Source organism: Rutidosis leptorrhynchoides, chromosome 3, assembly GCF_046630445.1.
Source record: "Rutidosis leptorrhynchoides isolate AG116_Rl617_1_P2 chromosome 3, CSIRO_AGI_Rlap_v1, whole genome shotgun sequence".
Lineage (NCBI taxonomy): Eukaryota > Viridiplantae > Streptophyta > Magnoliopsida > Asterales > Asteraceae > Rutidosis > Rutidosis leptorrhynchoides.
Window position 1 is genome coordinate 476,447,208 of NC_092335.1, and position 17,011 is coordinate 476,464,218.

Sequence of the window (17,011 nt, forward strand, 5' to 3'; positions counted from 1 at the left end):
ACTTAATAAACTTAAAACATCAAAATATATTAAAAGTGTTGTAAATATATTTTGAACATACTTTGATATATATGTATATATTGTTATAGGTTCGTGAATCAACCAGTGGCCAAGTCTTACTTCCCGACGAAGTAAAAATCTGTGAAAGTGAGTTATAGTCCCACTTTTAAAATCTAATATTTTTGGGATGAGAATACATGCAGGTTTTATAAATGATTTACAAAATAGACACAAGTACGTGAAACTACATTCTATGGTTGAATTATCGAAATCGAATATGCCCCTTTTTATTAAGTCTGGTAATCTATGAATTAGGGAACAGACACCCTAATTGACGCGAATCCTAAAGATAGATCTATTGGGCCTAACAAACCCCATCCAAAGTACCGGATGCTTTAGTACTTCGAAATTTATATCATATCCGAAGGGTGTCCCGGAATGATGGGGATATTCTTATATATGCATCTTGTTAATGTCGGTTACCAGGTGTTCACCATATGAATGATTTTTATCTCTATGTATGGGATGTGTATTGAAATATGAAATCTTGTGGTCTATTATTATGATTTGATATATATAGGTTAAACCTATAACTCACCAACATTTTTGTTGACGTTTTAAGCATGTTTATTCTCAGGTGATTATTAAGAGCTTCCGCTGTCGCATACTTAAATAAGGACGAGATTTGGAGTCCATGCTTGTATGATATTGTGTAAAAACTGCATTCAAGAAACTTATTTTGTTGTAACATATTTGTATTGTAAACCATTATGTAATGGTCGTGTGTAAACAGGATATTTTAGATTATCATTATTTGATAATCTACGTAAAGCTTTTTAAACCTTTATTGATGAAATAAAGGTTATGGTTTGTTTTAAAATGAATGCAGTCTTTGAAAAACGTCTCATATAGAGGTCAAAACCTCGTAACGAAATCAATTAATATGGAACGTTTTTAATCAATAAGAACGGGACATTTCATGTTACGGGTACGTTTCTTATTGATGAAAAACCTGCTTATGTTTTATTTGATTGGGGTGCGGATATAAGCTATATGAGTAGAGATTTTTGTGCCAAATTAAGATGTCCATTAACGCCGTTGGATAATAAATGTTTACATGAATTAGCTAACGGTAAACTAGTTAAAGCTGATAAAATATGCCGGAACCGAAAAATTAAACTGGTTGGCGAAACGTTTAAAATTAATTTGATACCAGTAGAATTGGGGAGTTTTGATGTAATAATCGGCATGGACTGGATGATTAAGGAGAAAGCAGAGATCGTTTGTTACAAGAATGCGATTCGCATTCTGCACGAGAAAGGAAAACCCTTAATGGTGTACGGAGAAAACAGTAGCGCGAAGTTAAATCTTATTAGTAGTTTGAAGGCACAAAAGCTAATAAGAAAAGGTTTTTATGCAATTTAAGCGCACGTCGAGAAAGTCAAACCCAAAGAAAAGAACATCAATGATGTTCCCGTCGTAAAGGAATTTCCCGATGTATTTTCGAAAGAATTACCGGGACTACCGCCCCACCGTTCCGTCAAATTTCAAGTAGATCTTGTACTAGGAGCTACACCGATAGCTCGTACTCCTTACTGACTTGCACCCAGTGAAATGAAAGAATTAAAAAGCCAATTACAAGAGATTTTGGAGTGTGGTTTCATTCGACCAAGCACATCACCGTGGGGAGCTCCTGTTTTGTTTGTCAAGAAGAAGGATGGTACGTTCAGGTTATGTATCGACTATCGAGAGTTGAACAAGCTTACCATCAAAAACCGTTATCCACTACCGAGAATCGATGACTTATTTGACCAACTGCAAGGTTCGTCGGTTTATTCGAAGATTGATTTACATTCCGGTTATCATCAAATGCGGGTGAAGAAGGAGAATATTCCAAAGACTGCTTTCAGAATGCGTTACGGTCATTATGAGTTTATGGTTATGCCGTTTGAATTGACTAATGCACCAGCTGTGTTTATGGACCTCATGAACCGGGTGTGTGGGCCATATCTTGACAAGTTTGTCATTGTTTTCATCGATGACGTACTTATATACTCTAAGAATGATCAAGAGCACGGAGAACATTTGAGAATGGTGCTAGAATTGTTGAGGAATGAAGAAATGTACGCTAAGTGTGGGAAAAATTACCAAGTTATTTAAAACATATATCACACCTTTTTGTACAAGATTATTGCAGGTACTTTTTGCTTTGGACGATAGTAATCAGTTTTACCCGGTTTACTGTAATATAAATGAGAAAGATGGATCTACACGATGAATCAATTCGATCATTATAGGAAGTAAAGTCTTCTGAAAAAGACACGCGCTTCTTGATTTAGGTCAAGAAGTTGTCGTCCAGACCAGCTGTAGGTTGACGAAAAATCTAGAAAAGTCATCTCTAAAATCAGCAGGAAATCCACGAACCTCAGCATCAAACAGGGTCGCCAAGTGGTCAGACTTATCCTAACCATGAGAGGATCTGTCTCGTAAAATGGGGAGGGCGCCGTGCAAATTAGCAGGATAAGACTAATGAATCAGACCCCCAGAAAGGATAATCTCCTTAAAGATTAAAAATCAGCTTTTAAGCCTGATATTACTCAATCCTTGAGATTGACCTTAAAGATTGAGAATTCGAACTCATGGAATTCAATGATATCTAAACTCGAGCTTGAACGAGAAAATATTTTGATCAAAAGTAAAACCGATTTGTTTTCTGAAAAACCCATTTTCAATACGTTCATTACCATTGAACGTAAAATCCTAAGATTTCATTAGAATTCATTAGGTCACCTAAACCAAATCGGGCGTCAACCGTAAGAACGGTGGTTGCATAGCATGGTCGAAGACAGGACCTTGTGCCAGACCGAAAAACTATAGGGTGATCTTTACTATTGCTCCTACCAAGGATAGTAACTGCATCCGACACGTTTTAGACCATGATCATACGCATGTCATTAGACATCGCCTTAACAGTTGTTTGTTCATCGCTTTCCTTTACAACCGGGCGGTCGTTTACCTTAAGGTAATATATGGGACAAGTAAACTGGACGTGTGCTTTCCTAATACAAGGTTAGCAAGTGGGTGACACAAAACCGCAAGTTTTGAGCTAAAATTTTAAAAATCTGAAACCCACAGTCAACAAAAACAATTTTGCAAACACCGGTGAAGGGTTATTCTGGAAAACCTGTCTAGGGTAAAATCTAGGTTGAATTTTCAAAAGATCAAATGTTTTCATAAAGATCCAATTTCCTAAAGGATCTAAATTTTTATAGTCATGTGGGACTGTAAACCACAACGTTACTATCATTGTTTATACCACCGTATCAAAATCACTGATGTATAAAGTGTGAAGAATAAAGAAGTGATTAGTGTGAAGATTCAAGTTCTATATTGCTTGAGGACAAGCAACGCTCAAGTGTGGGAATATTTGATAATGCTAAAAACGAACATATATTTCATAGCATTATCCTTCCAGAAAGACACGCTTTCAGTTGCAATTGTTCTATTTACAAGTGATATTCGTTTAAATAATAAAAGGTGAAGACAAAAGACATAATTGACGATTTAAAGACGCAAATGACCAAAAAGCTCAAATGTACAAGATACAATCCAAGTGGTTCAATTTATTGATGAATAACGTCTAAAAATGACAAGAGTACAAGCTGCGAAACGCAAAGTACAAGATATATAAGCATACGAAAAGGCGTTCGAAAATCCGAAAGCGACACATGAACCAACTATCAACGTACGACTCAACGGAGCTGAAAGTACAAGTCAACTATGCACGAGAATATAATATAATATTTAAATAATTCTTAAATATTATATTATATAATTTATGTCGGCAGCCCACGTTTTGATTCAACACAACAGCTGGAAATAGGACCTCCGCGATCGCGGAGCCCCAAGGTACAAAAGTGCCATGATCGCGGAGCAGTCAGGAATCAAAATGCCTATAAAAGCCATCGAGTTCTGCTGAATCGAGTACACCAGAGATTTTAAATCTCTTCTTCTTTCTCTATTTCTATATCTATATTTGTGTTATAATTTTAATTTAAGTTAATTTCAATAATAAGGTTATTGTAACAAATATTTTAAGGTTTTGTAAGTCAAAACTCTGTCCGTGTAACACTACGCGATTAATACTCATTGTAAGTTATGTTCAACCATTTTAAATTAATGTCTCGTAACTAAGTTATTATTATGCTTATTTGAGCCGAAGTAATCGTGATGTTAGACTAAATATTAAGATCGTGTTATTGAACTTTGGAACATAATTAATGTTTGGACAAAGACAGACACTTATGGACATTGGACTATGGACTATTAATAGCTGGGGGGTATTGTCTAATCGAGTGACAACTCATTGGAGTCTGTCGAATCTATCTTCAAATTAATTAACCTAATAATTAAATAATGCTTATGGTTGTCCTATTTAGTGACGTTCATACGGAGTCTATTATAATCATTTAATTAATTATTCGGGTTAGGTAATTGATTATTCAAACTGATCAAGTGGGTAAATTAATATTCATATCTAATTAAAACAGGGGTGGATTACATACAGTGATAACTGGTGTAATTGTTGACAGAAGTGATAACTGCGTCACAGTTTAAATCCTTAATTAGTTGGACTATTTGACTTCGGATATAAGGGTAATTTGACGAGGACTCTCGCACTTTATATTTATGACCGATTGACTATTATGGACAAAAGCCAAATAGACGTATCAAATAAACCAGGTCAAATAACAATTAACCCGGGGTAATAATATATAACCAAAACGTCAAACATCATGATTACGGAAGTTTAAATAAGCATAATACTTTTATTTCATATTTCATCGCTATTTTATTTACTCGCAATTTATTTTATCGCAATTTACATTATCGCAAAAACTAAAAATTTGACAAACCGGTCATTAAATGGTAAAACCCCCCTTTTATAATATTAATACTTATTATATATATATATATATATATATATATATATATATATATATATATATATATATATATATATATATATATATATATTGTACAAATATAAAATATAGTACGCTTTCAATCTGTATCCCTGTGGAACGAATCGGACTTACTAAAAACTACTCTACTCTACGATTAGGTACACTGCCTATAAGTGTGTAAGCAAAGTTTAGGTATATCCATTCTATAAATAATTAAATAACTTGTGTAAAATGTAGCGTAATTAATAATATTATATATTCATTTTAATATATATTTTATATCTATTTTTATATACCCCTCGTCGCACATCAAGTATTTTTTGGCGCCGCTACCGGGGAACAATCGCCGTAAGCAAAACGCTATAAACTATATTTGTGTAAAAATATATAATTTTTATTTTTAATTTTATAAAAATATATTATTTTGTAATAATATAAAATATAAAAAAAGGATTTATATATTTATTTTAAGATTTTTTTTATAAAATTAATAAGTATTTTATTTTAAGTATTTAAAATATAAGTTTATTTTTATTTTATATAAATTATATATCTTTTATTTTATAAAATTTAAAATCTAAAAATATCAAATAAACACATAAAAATCGGACTGGGCCGTGATTTAATCAAAGCCCAAATCAATTTTTAAATTAAAAATAAATTGGGCCTTACTGTTTTTGGCCCAATTACATTCCGAAAATATTAAACTCCGCGATCGCGGAGCAACAAAGGCAGAAATCTCCGCGAACGCGGAGCCGTCTCTGACAGGTGCATTAATTGCAAATTAGGGATTTAATTATATAATTATTATTATTAATTAATTTAATTAGGGTTAATTATTTTATTATTTAGTTTAGTTTTTAATTAATTTGTAATATTTAAGTTTTAATTAGTTTAATTATATAAAAAATAATACTTTTATAAAATAATAATATAAAAATAATATTTTTATAAAAAATTGTATTTTTATAACTTTAGTTTTATTTTTATATTTTGTATCTTTTTAATCGTTTAAATTAATAACTTTTAATAATTATTGTTCGTACTTAGTTTTAAGTTAGTATTTGCCGTAGTAAATTTTACATTTCTAGATTTTTAGACTTTGCCGTAAAATCCCTTAAGTGCTTTTTCCTTAGAAATAAGATCTAGGCGCTTTAGAATTTCGCGACGCCATTTTAAAGTTTATAGATTTTAGTGCTTTTTAAGTAATTGTCATTTCCTGTTTATAATTGCATTTTAAGTTTTAATACCTTTAGGCGCAACTTTTTAGATTTAGTTTTTAGACTTTTAAGTTTCGACGTTTTCTTTCTTATTTTTATTTTTCAACTTTCCGTTTTTCGACGCGCTTTTTCTTTTTCATTTCTACGCTCTAGTTTTTTAGGACCTAGAATTTTCTTTATTTTCTTTAAATTTTGTCGAAAAATTATTGTAAATTATTGTAAGCAATTAAATTGATAGACATTCAAATTTTCTGGTTCGTAGTAATAATTGGATTTGTTAGTGGCGAGTTGTGGACTTCCGATTTAAAAGGTCCTGGCTACCTGCTGCATCTTTTGGCTATTCGAAACGTGGACAAAATCAGAAAAGTCTATTAATTTGATAACTTATATAATTTTTATTTTTATAACTAATAGGATATTCAGTGAATGCACCGAGCAAAACGTTCACCACCTTTCATACGTTCACCACCTGTAACTCGATCAAGACATCTAGCAAATATTGCTGCCATTGAATTTTTAGAATCATCATCTAGTCGAACAAGTACTTCAATTCAAATTTTTGATAATCCATTTTTTGAACCCGACTTCACAATTGAGAACCCGGAGGATATTCAGGGACAATTCCAAGATCCTGAATCATTAAACATTCCTCCTGAACCACAATTTATTCAAACAGAGTTTGTAGAAGAAGGAACCGTTAAATCGGAATCTTCTAGTGATTCGGATTCAACAAATTCAAATATGGAAGATCTAGAACCTCAAACTATGGAAGACCGAATGAAAGCCACACCTACGGGCCAAGGTCATGCCATTACTCAACCAGATATTACTGCACCAAATTTTAAAATCAAAGGACAAATCATACACATGGTTACTAATCAATGCCAATTCGGTGGAACAGCAAAAGAAGATCCAAACGAACATCTTCAAACCTTTAATAGAATTTGTACTTTATTTAAAATCCGAGAAATTGAAGATGAAACGATCTATCTTATGTTGTTCCCTTGGACTTTAATTGGGGAAGCTAAAGATTGGTTAGAATCATTACCCGAAGGAGCAATTGATACATGGGATGTCTCAGTGGAGAAATTTTTTCAAAGATTTTTTCCGGCATCTAAAGCCGTGAGACTTCAAGGAGAAATTGCCACATTCGCACAAAAGCCAAATGAAACATTATTTGAGGCATGGACAAGATTCGGAAAAATGTTGAGAGGATGTCCTCAACACGGTTTAGACACTTTTCAAATAGTACAAATATTCTATAAAGGCGTTAATATCGCTACAAGAAAGGACATCGACACAGCTGCCGGTGGTTCCATTATGAAGAAAACCGCTACTGAAGCTCACAAGATTATTGATAAAACAGCCTCCCACTCACATGAGTGGCACCAAGAGAAAGATATCTTACATTCATCTAAAGCGGCTAGAGCCGATTCTAGCCATGACTTTGATTCCGTTTCCGCAAAAATAGATGCTTTTGAAAGACGAATGGAAAAGATGACTAAAGATATTCACGCAATACAAATCAGTTGTGAGCAATGCGGTGGACCACACTTAATGAAGGATTGTAATGTCGAACAAACGATGGAACAACGTGAGAATGTTTTCTACATAAACCAAAGGCCGAGAAATAATTATCAAAATAATTTATCAACAACCAAAGCAAAACCTAAACTGAAGTCAAAACATTCTTTACAATCCAAATGGACCCAACAATAACAATAATAATCAAAACAACACTTTCAATCAACAAAGGCCAGACTTATATAAACCACCACAACAAACCGAAGAGAAAAAGTCAAATCTAGAAGAAATGGTATTAAAGTTAGTTGAATCTCAAAAAAAATTTATTACATCTCAAACCCAAACGAATGAGAGGTTTGATCAGTCATTTAGAACTCAACAAACTTCCATTTTAAATCTAGAAAAACAAATAGGTACTCTAGCAGGCCTAATGAGTGAAAGGAAACAAGGAAAGCTACCAAGTAATACTGAAGTAAATACTCGTAATGAGAATGTTAACATTGGTTTCAACGAATTCTGAAAAACCAGAAATAAAAGAGGAAAAGATTTCAGATATGAGTGACAATGAAGAAATCACACCACCACCAGGTTTTGAAAAACCAATGTATGCACCATACAAACCACATATTCCGTTTCCAATAAAAGTTGAATATGAGCAAGAAATAGGTAATAAAGTTTGTGTTGGTGATACCTCGAAAAGAAAAAGGAAGAGTAAGCAAGAACAAGAAACTAAAGCCGTAAAAATAGAACCATTGAATACTATTCCACCGGAATTTCCACCTAAGTCGGGTGATCCGGGTGAATTTATTGTTCCTTGTTTACTTAGTGATTGTGTCATGTATAATGCACTAGCAGATCTAGGTGCAAGTGTGAGTATTATGCCTCTTTCATTATATAAGAAATTAGGTATAGGTGGGTTAAGTCCAACAAAAATGAGTGTTCGAACAGGGTCATCAAGTGGTCAGACTTATCCTAACCATGAGAGGATTTGTCTCGTAAAATGGGGAGGGCACCGTGCAAATTAGCTGGATATGACTAATGAATCAGACCCCCAGAAAGGATAATCTCCTTAAAGATTAAAAATCAGCTTTTAAGCCTGATATTACTCAATCCTTGAGATTGACCTTAAAGATTGAGAATTCAAACTCATGGAATTCAATGATATCTAAACTCGAGCTTGAACGAGAAAATATTTTGATCAAAACTAAAACCGATTTGTTTTCTGAAAAACCCATTTTCAATACGTTCATTACCATTGAACGTAAAATCCTAAGATTTCATCATAATTCATTAGGTCACCTGAACCAAATCGGGTGTCAACCGTAAGAACGGTGGTTGCATAGCATGGTCGGAGACAGGACCTTGTGCCAGACTGAAAAACTATAGGGTGATCTTTACTATTGCTCCTACCAAGGATAGTAACTGCATCCGACACGTTTTAAACCATGATCATACGCATGTCATTAGACATCGCCGTAACAGTTGCTTGTTCATCGCTTTCCTTTACAACCGGACGGTCGTTTACTGTAAGGTAATATACAGGACAAGTAAATTGGACGTGTGCTGTAACGGCCCGTCCAAATCTATATGGACGAATACAATAACATTTGGTCCCATTGCGAGGTATTGACCTCTATATGATATGTTTTACAAACATTGCAATCATTTTTAAAAGACAATCTTTCATTACAACAATCTTTGACAAATATGTATACCATTTCACAATATATCCAAACTATAAATGACTTAATCTGTCATTTACTTTATAATAAACTTTTTGAACTCAAGGACTCGAATGCAACGTCTTTAGAAATATGCCATGAATGACTCCAAGTAATATCTTTAAATTGGGCAAATGCACAGCGGAAGATTTCTTTCATACCTGAGAATAAACATGCTTAAAAGTGTCAACCAAAAGGTTGGTGAGTTCATTAGTTTATCATAAATATTCATTTCCAACAATTTAATAGACCACAAGATTTTTGTTTTCATTTTCATTTCCATAATCATTATACATGCATTTCGCAATCTGCAAAAAGATAAAATCATTCATATGGTGAACACTTGGTAACCGAACTAACAAGATGCATATAGAATATCCCCCGCATACAGGCATTTCGCAATCTGCATGCTATATACCGGCCGTCGCAATCAGTATATATCAATCGAAGTACTAAAGTATTCGTAACCCGAATGGGACGTGTCAAGGTCCATAGATCTATCTTTAGGATTCGCGTCAATTAGGGGCCATTTCCGTAATTCTTAGGCTACCAAGCTAAAAGGGGCGATATTCGGTATTCGTAATCCAACCATAGAATATAGTTTCAAGTACTTGTGTTTATTTTGTAAAACAGTTATAAAAACAGTGCTTGTATTCTCAGCCCAAAAATATAGATAAAAAGGGCGTAATGAAACTCACTTTTACAAATTTTTAATTCGTCAAAAATCATACTTAGCCACGGATCGATTCACGAACCTATAACAAATATATACATATATATCAAAGTATGATAAATATATTCAAATCATATTTTTATTTACGTGTTGATGATTTAAGTTGTCAAGTTAGGAGTCCAACGTTAGTAGTCCAATGTTAGCAGTCCAACGTTAGTAGTCCATATATATAGTTCAATACATCACCCTGGAATAATCAAGGTGTATTGTAAATATAATGTCTAAGACTCAATCACAACCCATTGTACAACTATTGTCTTTGAAGTTATCTCGACGTGTTGTGTACATGTGTCTTACGATTTATCTGACGTATTGTAAATATATTGTCTAAGACTCAATCATGACCCATTGTACAACTATTGTCTTTGAAGTTATCTCGACGTGTTGTGTACATGTGTCTTACGATTTATCTGACGTATTGTATATATATTGTCTAAGGTTTAATCACGATCCACTGTACAAACTGTTGTCTTTGAAGTTATCTCGACGTATTGTGTACATGTGTCTTACGATTAACCAAGACTAGTATAGTACAAGAAAATATGTATAAATACATGTATAATATAAGAAAAGTTAGCTAGGACATGGTTAATATAGATTTTTGCAAAATAATCCCGTAGCTATTTTGGTGATTTTTAACCAATCTTGTTTTGCCCATATCTTCTTCGTTATAAATCGGTTTTGAGTGATTGAAATTGCTATGGTTTTGTAACGAACTGTAGTATTTCGAACTAAACTGAAAAATTAGTGGTTTATAGTCAGAATTACAAGTTACAAGTCCATATTTGAAAGAGGTAGTCTTTTCCGTCGAAAGAACGACATCTTGATGACCATTTTGAAAAACATACTTTTACTTTGAGTATAACCATAATTTTTGGATATGTTATCATGTTTATATGAAATATTATTTTCCCAAAATACAAAGCTTTAAATCAAAGTCTAAGATAGTTTTTTTATTATCCAACCCGAAACAGCCCCCGGTTTTACTACGACGGCGTATATCCAGTTTTACGGTGTTCTTCGTGTTTCCAAGTTTTAACTCATTAAATTAGCATATCATATAGATATAAAACATGTGTTAAGTTATTTTTAAAAGTCAAGTTAAAAGGATTACCTTTGTTTGCGAACAAGTTTAGAATTAACTAAACTATGTTCTAGTGATTACAAGTTATTTTCTTCAAATAAGATGATTATATAAGTATGAATCGAACGATGTTATGAACATCATTACTACCTCAAGTTTAGTAGGTAAACCTACTGGAAGTGACAAGAAATGATCTAGCTTCAAAGGATCTTGGATGGCTTGAAAGTTCTTGAAGTAGAATCATGACACGAAAACAAGTTCAAGTAAGATTATCACTCGAATTAAGATAGTTATAGTTATAGGAATTGAATCAAAGTTTGTATATGAGTATTACCTTAATTTAGAATGATATCTTACTGTAAACAACAAGGATTTCTTGAGGTTGGATGATCACTTTACAAGATTGGAAGTGAGCTAGTAAACTTGGAAGTATTCTTGATTTTATGAAACTAGAACTTGTAGAATTTATGAAGAACACTTAGAACTTGAAGATGGAACTTGAAAGAGATCAATTAGATGAATAAATTGAAGAATGAAAGTGTTTATAGGTGTTTTTGGTCGTTGGTATATGGATTAGATATAAAGGATGTGTAATTCTGTTTTTATGTAAATAATTCATGAATGATTTATAATATTTTTGTAATTTTGTGTAATCATTCATGCTAGTTGCCAAATGATGGTTCCTACATGTTTAATGACTCACATGGGATGCTAAGGAGCTGATCATTTGAGTGTATATACCAATAGTATATACATCTAGAAGCTGGGTATTATACGGGTAAAAATACCGTATGAATACGAGTAGAATTCTTGATGAAAACGAATGGGAATACGATTATAACTATCTTTGTTAAGTATAAGTATTTTTATATATGTCTTTAAGTCTTTCAAATGTGTATTAATACTTCTTAATACATTACATATATATACATTTTAATTAAGTCGTTATTTCATCATTAATCGTTACATATATATATTGTTTCGAAACCCTTAAGTTAGTAGTCTCGTTTTATGTATATAGTTCATTGTTAATACAGTTAATGATATACTTAATTATCATTTTATCATGTCAAACATAATGTATTAATATATCTTAATACAATACATATGTATTTATGTTAATTAAGACGTTATTACGTCGATAACCGTTACATATATATCTTGTTTCGAATTCCTTAATTTAGTAGTCTCATTTTATGTATATAACCCATTGTTAATATACTTAATGAGATACTTACTTATCATTGTATCATGTTAAATATATACATATGTTCATATATATATCATCATGTCATTTTTACAAGTTTTAACGTTCGTGAATCGTCGGACAAACTGGGTGGTCAAATGTTTACATAAAATCCGTTTCAATTAATCAAGTCTTAACAAGTTTGATTGCTTAACTTGTTGGAAACATTTAATCATGTAAATATCAATCTCAAATATATACATATATTTATATACATATCTTATTTACAAATAGTGGTTCGTGAATCGTCCGGAAAATTCGAAGGTTACATGAACACATTTCCAAATTTTTTAATTTCAACTTAACAGACTTTGCTTATCATGTCGGAAACATTAATTCATTTAAAGATTAAGTTTAAATTTGGTCGGAAATTTCCGGGTCGTCACATGTGCTTTCCTAATACAAGGTTAGCAAGTGGGTGACACAAAACCGCAAGTTTTGAGCTAAAATTTTAAAAATCTTAAACCCACAGTCTACAAAAACAATTTTACAAACACCGGTGAAGGGTTATTCCGAAAAACCTGTCTAGGGTAAAATCTAGCTTGAATTTTCAAAAAATTAAATGTTTTCATAAAGATCCAATTTCCTAAAGGATCTAAATTTTTATAGTCATGTGGGACTGTAAACCACAACGTTACTATCATTGTTTATACCACCGTATCAAAATCACTGATGTATAAAGTGTGAAGAATAAAGAAGTGATTAGTGTGAAGATTCAAGTTTTATATTGCTTGAGGACAAGCAACGCTCAAGTGTGGGAATATTTGATAATGCTAAAAATGAACATATATTTCATAGCATTATCCTTCCAGAAAGACAAGCTTTTAGTTGCAATTGTTCTATTTACAAGTGATATTCGTTTAAATAATAAAAGGTGAAGACAAAAGACATAATTGACGATTTAAAGACGCAAATGACCAAAAAGCTCAAATGTACAAGATACAATCCAAGTGGTTTAATTTATTGATGAATAACGTCTAAAAATGACAAGAGTACAAGCCGCGAAACGCAAAGTACAAGATATCTAAGCATACAAAAAGGCGTTCGATAATCCGGAAGCGACACATGAACCAACTATCAACGTACAACTCAACGGAGCTGAAAGTACAAGTCAACTATGCACGAGAATATAATATAATATTTAAATAATTCTTAAATATTATATTATATAATTTATGTCGGCAGCCCACGTTTTGATTCAACACAACAGCTGGAAATAGGACCTCCGCGATCGCGAATCCCCAAGGCACAAAAGTGCCGCGATCGCGGAGCAGCCAGGAATCAAAATGCCTATAAAAGCCATCGAGTTCTGCTGAATCGAGTACACCAGAGATTTTAAATCTCTTCTTCTTTCTCTATTTCTATATCTATATTTGTGTTATAATTTTAATTTAAGTTAATTTCAATAATAAGGTTATTGTAACAAATGTTTTAAGGTTTTGTAAGTCAAAACTCTGTCCGTGTAACACTATGCGATTAATACTCATTGTAAGTTATGTTCAACCTTTTTAAATTAATATCTCGTAACTAAGTTATTATTATGCTTATTTGAGCCGAAGTAATCATGATATTAGACTAAATATTAAGAACGGGTTATTGAACTTTGGACCATAATTAATGTTTGGACAAAGACTAACACTTGTGGACATTGGACTATGGACTATTAATAGATGGGGGGTATTGTCTAATAGAGTGACAACTCATTGGAGTCTGTCGAACCTATCTTCAAATTAATTAACCTAATAATTAAATAATGATTATGGTTGTCCTATTTAGTGACGTTCATACGGAGTCTATTATAATCATTTAATTAATTATTCGGGTTGGGTAATTGATTATTCAAACTGATCAAGTGGGTAAATTAATATTCATATCTAATTAAAACATGGGTGGATTATATACAGTGATAACTGGTGTAATTGTTGACAGAAGTGATAACTGCGTCACAGTTTAAATCCTTAATTAGTTGAACTATTTGACTTCGAATATAAGGGTAATTTGACGAGGACCCTAGCACTTTATATTTATGACCGATGGACTATTATGGGCAAAAGCCAGATAGACGTATCAAATAAACCAGGCCAAATAACAATTAACCCGGGGTAATAATATATAACCAAAAAGTCAAACATCATGATTACGGAAGTTTAAATAAGCATAATACTTTTATTTCATATTTCATCGCTATTTTATTTACTCGCAATTTATTTTATCGCAAAAACTAAAAATTTGACAAACCTGTCGTTAAATGGTAAAACCCCCTTTTATAATATTAATACTTATTTTATATATATATATATATATATATATATATATATATATATATATATATATATATATATATATATATATATTTTGTACAAATATAAAATATAGTACGCTTTCAATCTGTATCCCTGTGGAACGAACCGGACTTACTAAAAACTACACTACTCTATGATTAGGTACACTGCCTATAAGTGTGTAGCAAGGTTTAGGTATATCCATTCTATAAATAATTAAATAACTTGTGTAAACTGTAGCGTAATTAATAGTATTATATATTCATTTTAATATATATTTTATATCTATTTTTATATACCCCTCGCCGCACATCAGAAGGGAATGATAATTTTGTGATTTATTGTGACGCTTCAAGGCAAGGTCTTGGTTGTGTATTAATGCAACGAACGAAGGTAATTGCTTATGCGTCTAGACAATTGAAGATTCACGAGCAGAATTACACGACTCACGATTTGGAATTAGGCGCTGTTATTTTTGCATTGAAGATGTGGAGACATTACTTATATGGGGTCAAATGTACCATATATACCGACCACAAAAGTCTCCAATACATATTTGATTAGAAGCAACTGAACATGAGGCAACGTAGGTGGGTTGAACTGCTAAATGATTACGACTGTGAGATTCGTTATCACCCGGGGAAGGCGAATGTGGTAGCTGACGCTTTGAGTAGAAATGAAAGAGAACCTATGCGGGTAAAAGCTATGAATGTAATTATTCATACTAACCTTACTACTCGAATAAAAGACGCGCAACAGGGAGTTTTCAAAGAAGGTAGTTTTGAAAAGAAAATACCCAAAGGATTGGATAAACAGCTTACTATTCGGGAGGACGGAACCCGGTATTTGGCTGAAAGAATTTGGGTACCAAAGTTTGAGGATTCGAGAGAAATGGTAGTTAGGGAAGCACATAAAACCAGATACTCAATACATCCCAGAGCGGGGAAAATGTACCAAGATCTCAAGAAACATTTTTGGTGGCCGGGTATGAAAGCCGATATTGCTACATACGTAGGAGAATATTTGACTTGTTCTAAACTCAAAGCTGAGCATCAGAAACCATCAGGTCTACTTCGACAACCTGAAATCCCGGAATGGAAATGGGAAAACATTACCATGGATTTCATTACTAAATTGTCAAGGACTGCAAGTGGTTATGATATTATTTGGGTAATAGTAAATCGTCTTACCAAGTCAGCACACTTTCTACCAATGAGAGAAGATGATAAAATGGAGAAATTGGCACGACTATACTTGAAGGAAGTCGTCTCCAGACATGGAATTCCAATTTCTATTATCTCTGATCGGGATGGCAGATTTGTTTCAGGATTTTGGAAAACGTTACATCAAGCATTGGGAACTCGTCTAGACATGAGTACTTCCTATCACCCACAAACTGATGGGCAAAGTGAAAGGAAGATACAGACACTTGAAGACATGCTACGAGCATGTGTTATTGATTTTGGAAATGGTTGGGATCGACATCTACCATTAGCAGAATTTTCCTATAACAACAGTTATCACTCGAGTATTGATGCGGCACCGTTCGAAGCACTTTATAGTAGGAAGTGCAGGTCTCCGATTTGTTGGAGCGAGGTGGGAGATAAAAAAATTACGGGTCCGGATATTATCCAGAAAACTATCGAGAAAATCATCCAGATTCAACAACGGTTGAAAACAGCCAGGAGTCGACAAAAGAGCTACGCCGATGTCAGAAGAAAACCTTTAGAATTTGAGGTTGGTGACATGGTCATGCTTAAGGTATCACCTTGGAAAGGTGTCATTCATTTTGGCAAACGGGGAAAGCTAAACCCAAGATACATTGGACCATTCAAGATTATTGATCGTGTTGGGCCAGTAGTTTATCGACTTGAACTACCTCAACAACTCGCCAGTATACATAACACCTTCCACGTCTCGAATCTGAAGAAATGCTTAGCTACAGAAGATCTCACTATTCCTTTAGACGAGATTAAGATTGACGAAAAACTACAGTTCGTTGAAGAACCCGTCGAAATTATGGATCGTGAGATTAAAGGACTCAAGCAAAGCAAAATACCAATCGTTAAAGTTCGATGGAATGCTCGTAGAGGACCCGAGTTCACATGGGAGCATGAAGATCAGATGAAGCAAAAATACCTGCACTTATTCCCAGATGATGCGTCAACGCCTACAACTACTTAAAATTTCGGGACAAAATTTATTTAACGGGTACGTACTGTAATGACCCGTAT

The 17,011-nt window shown here is 33.1% G+C and overlaps 1 non-coding gene across 1 annotated transcript; it reads right to left on the reverse strand.

Moving 5' to 3' along the window:
* Nucleotides 1-7,312: 7,312 nt before the first annotated feature.
* Nucleotides 7,313-7,419, reverse strand: LOC139903179 (small nucleolar RNA R71). The gene has a single exon (XR_011778021.1). It is a non-coding gene; the product is annotated as a small nucleolar RNA R71 (small nucleolar RNA).
* Nucleotides 7,420-17,011: the final 9,592 nt, after the last annotated feature.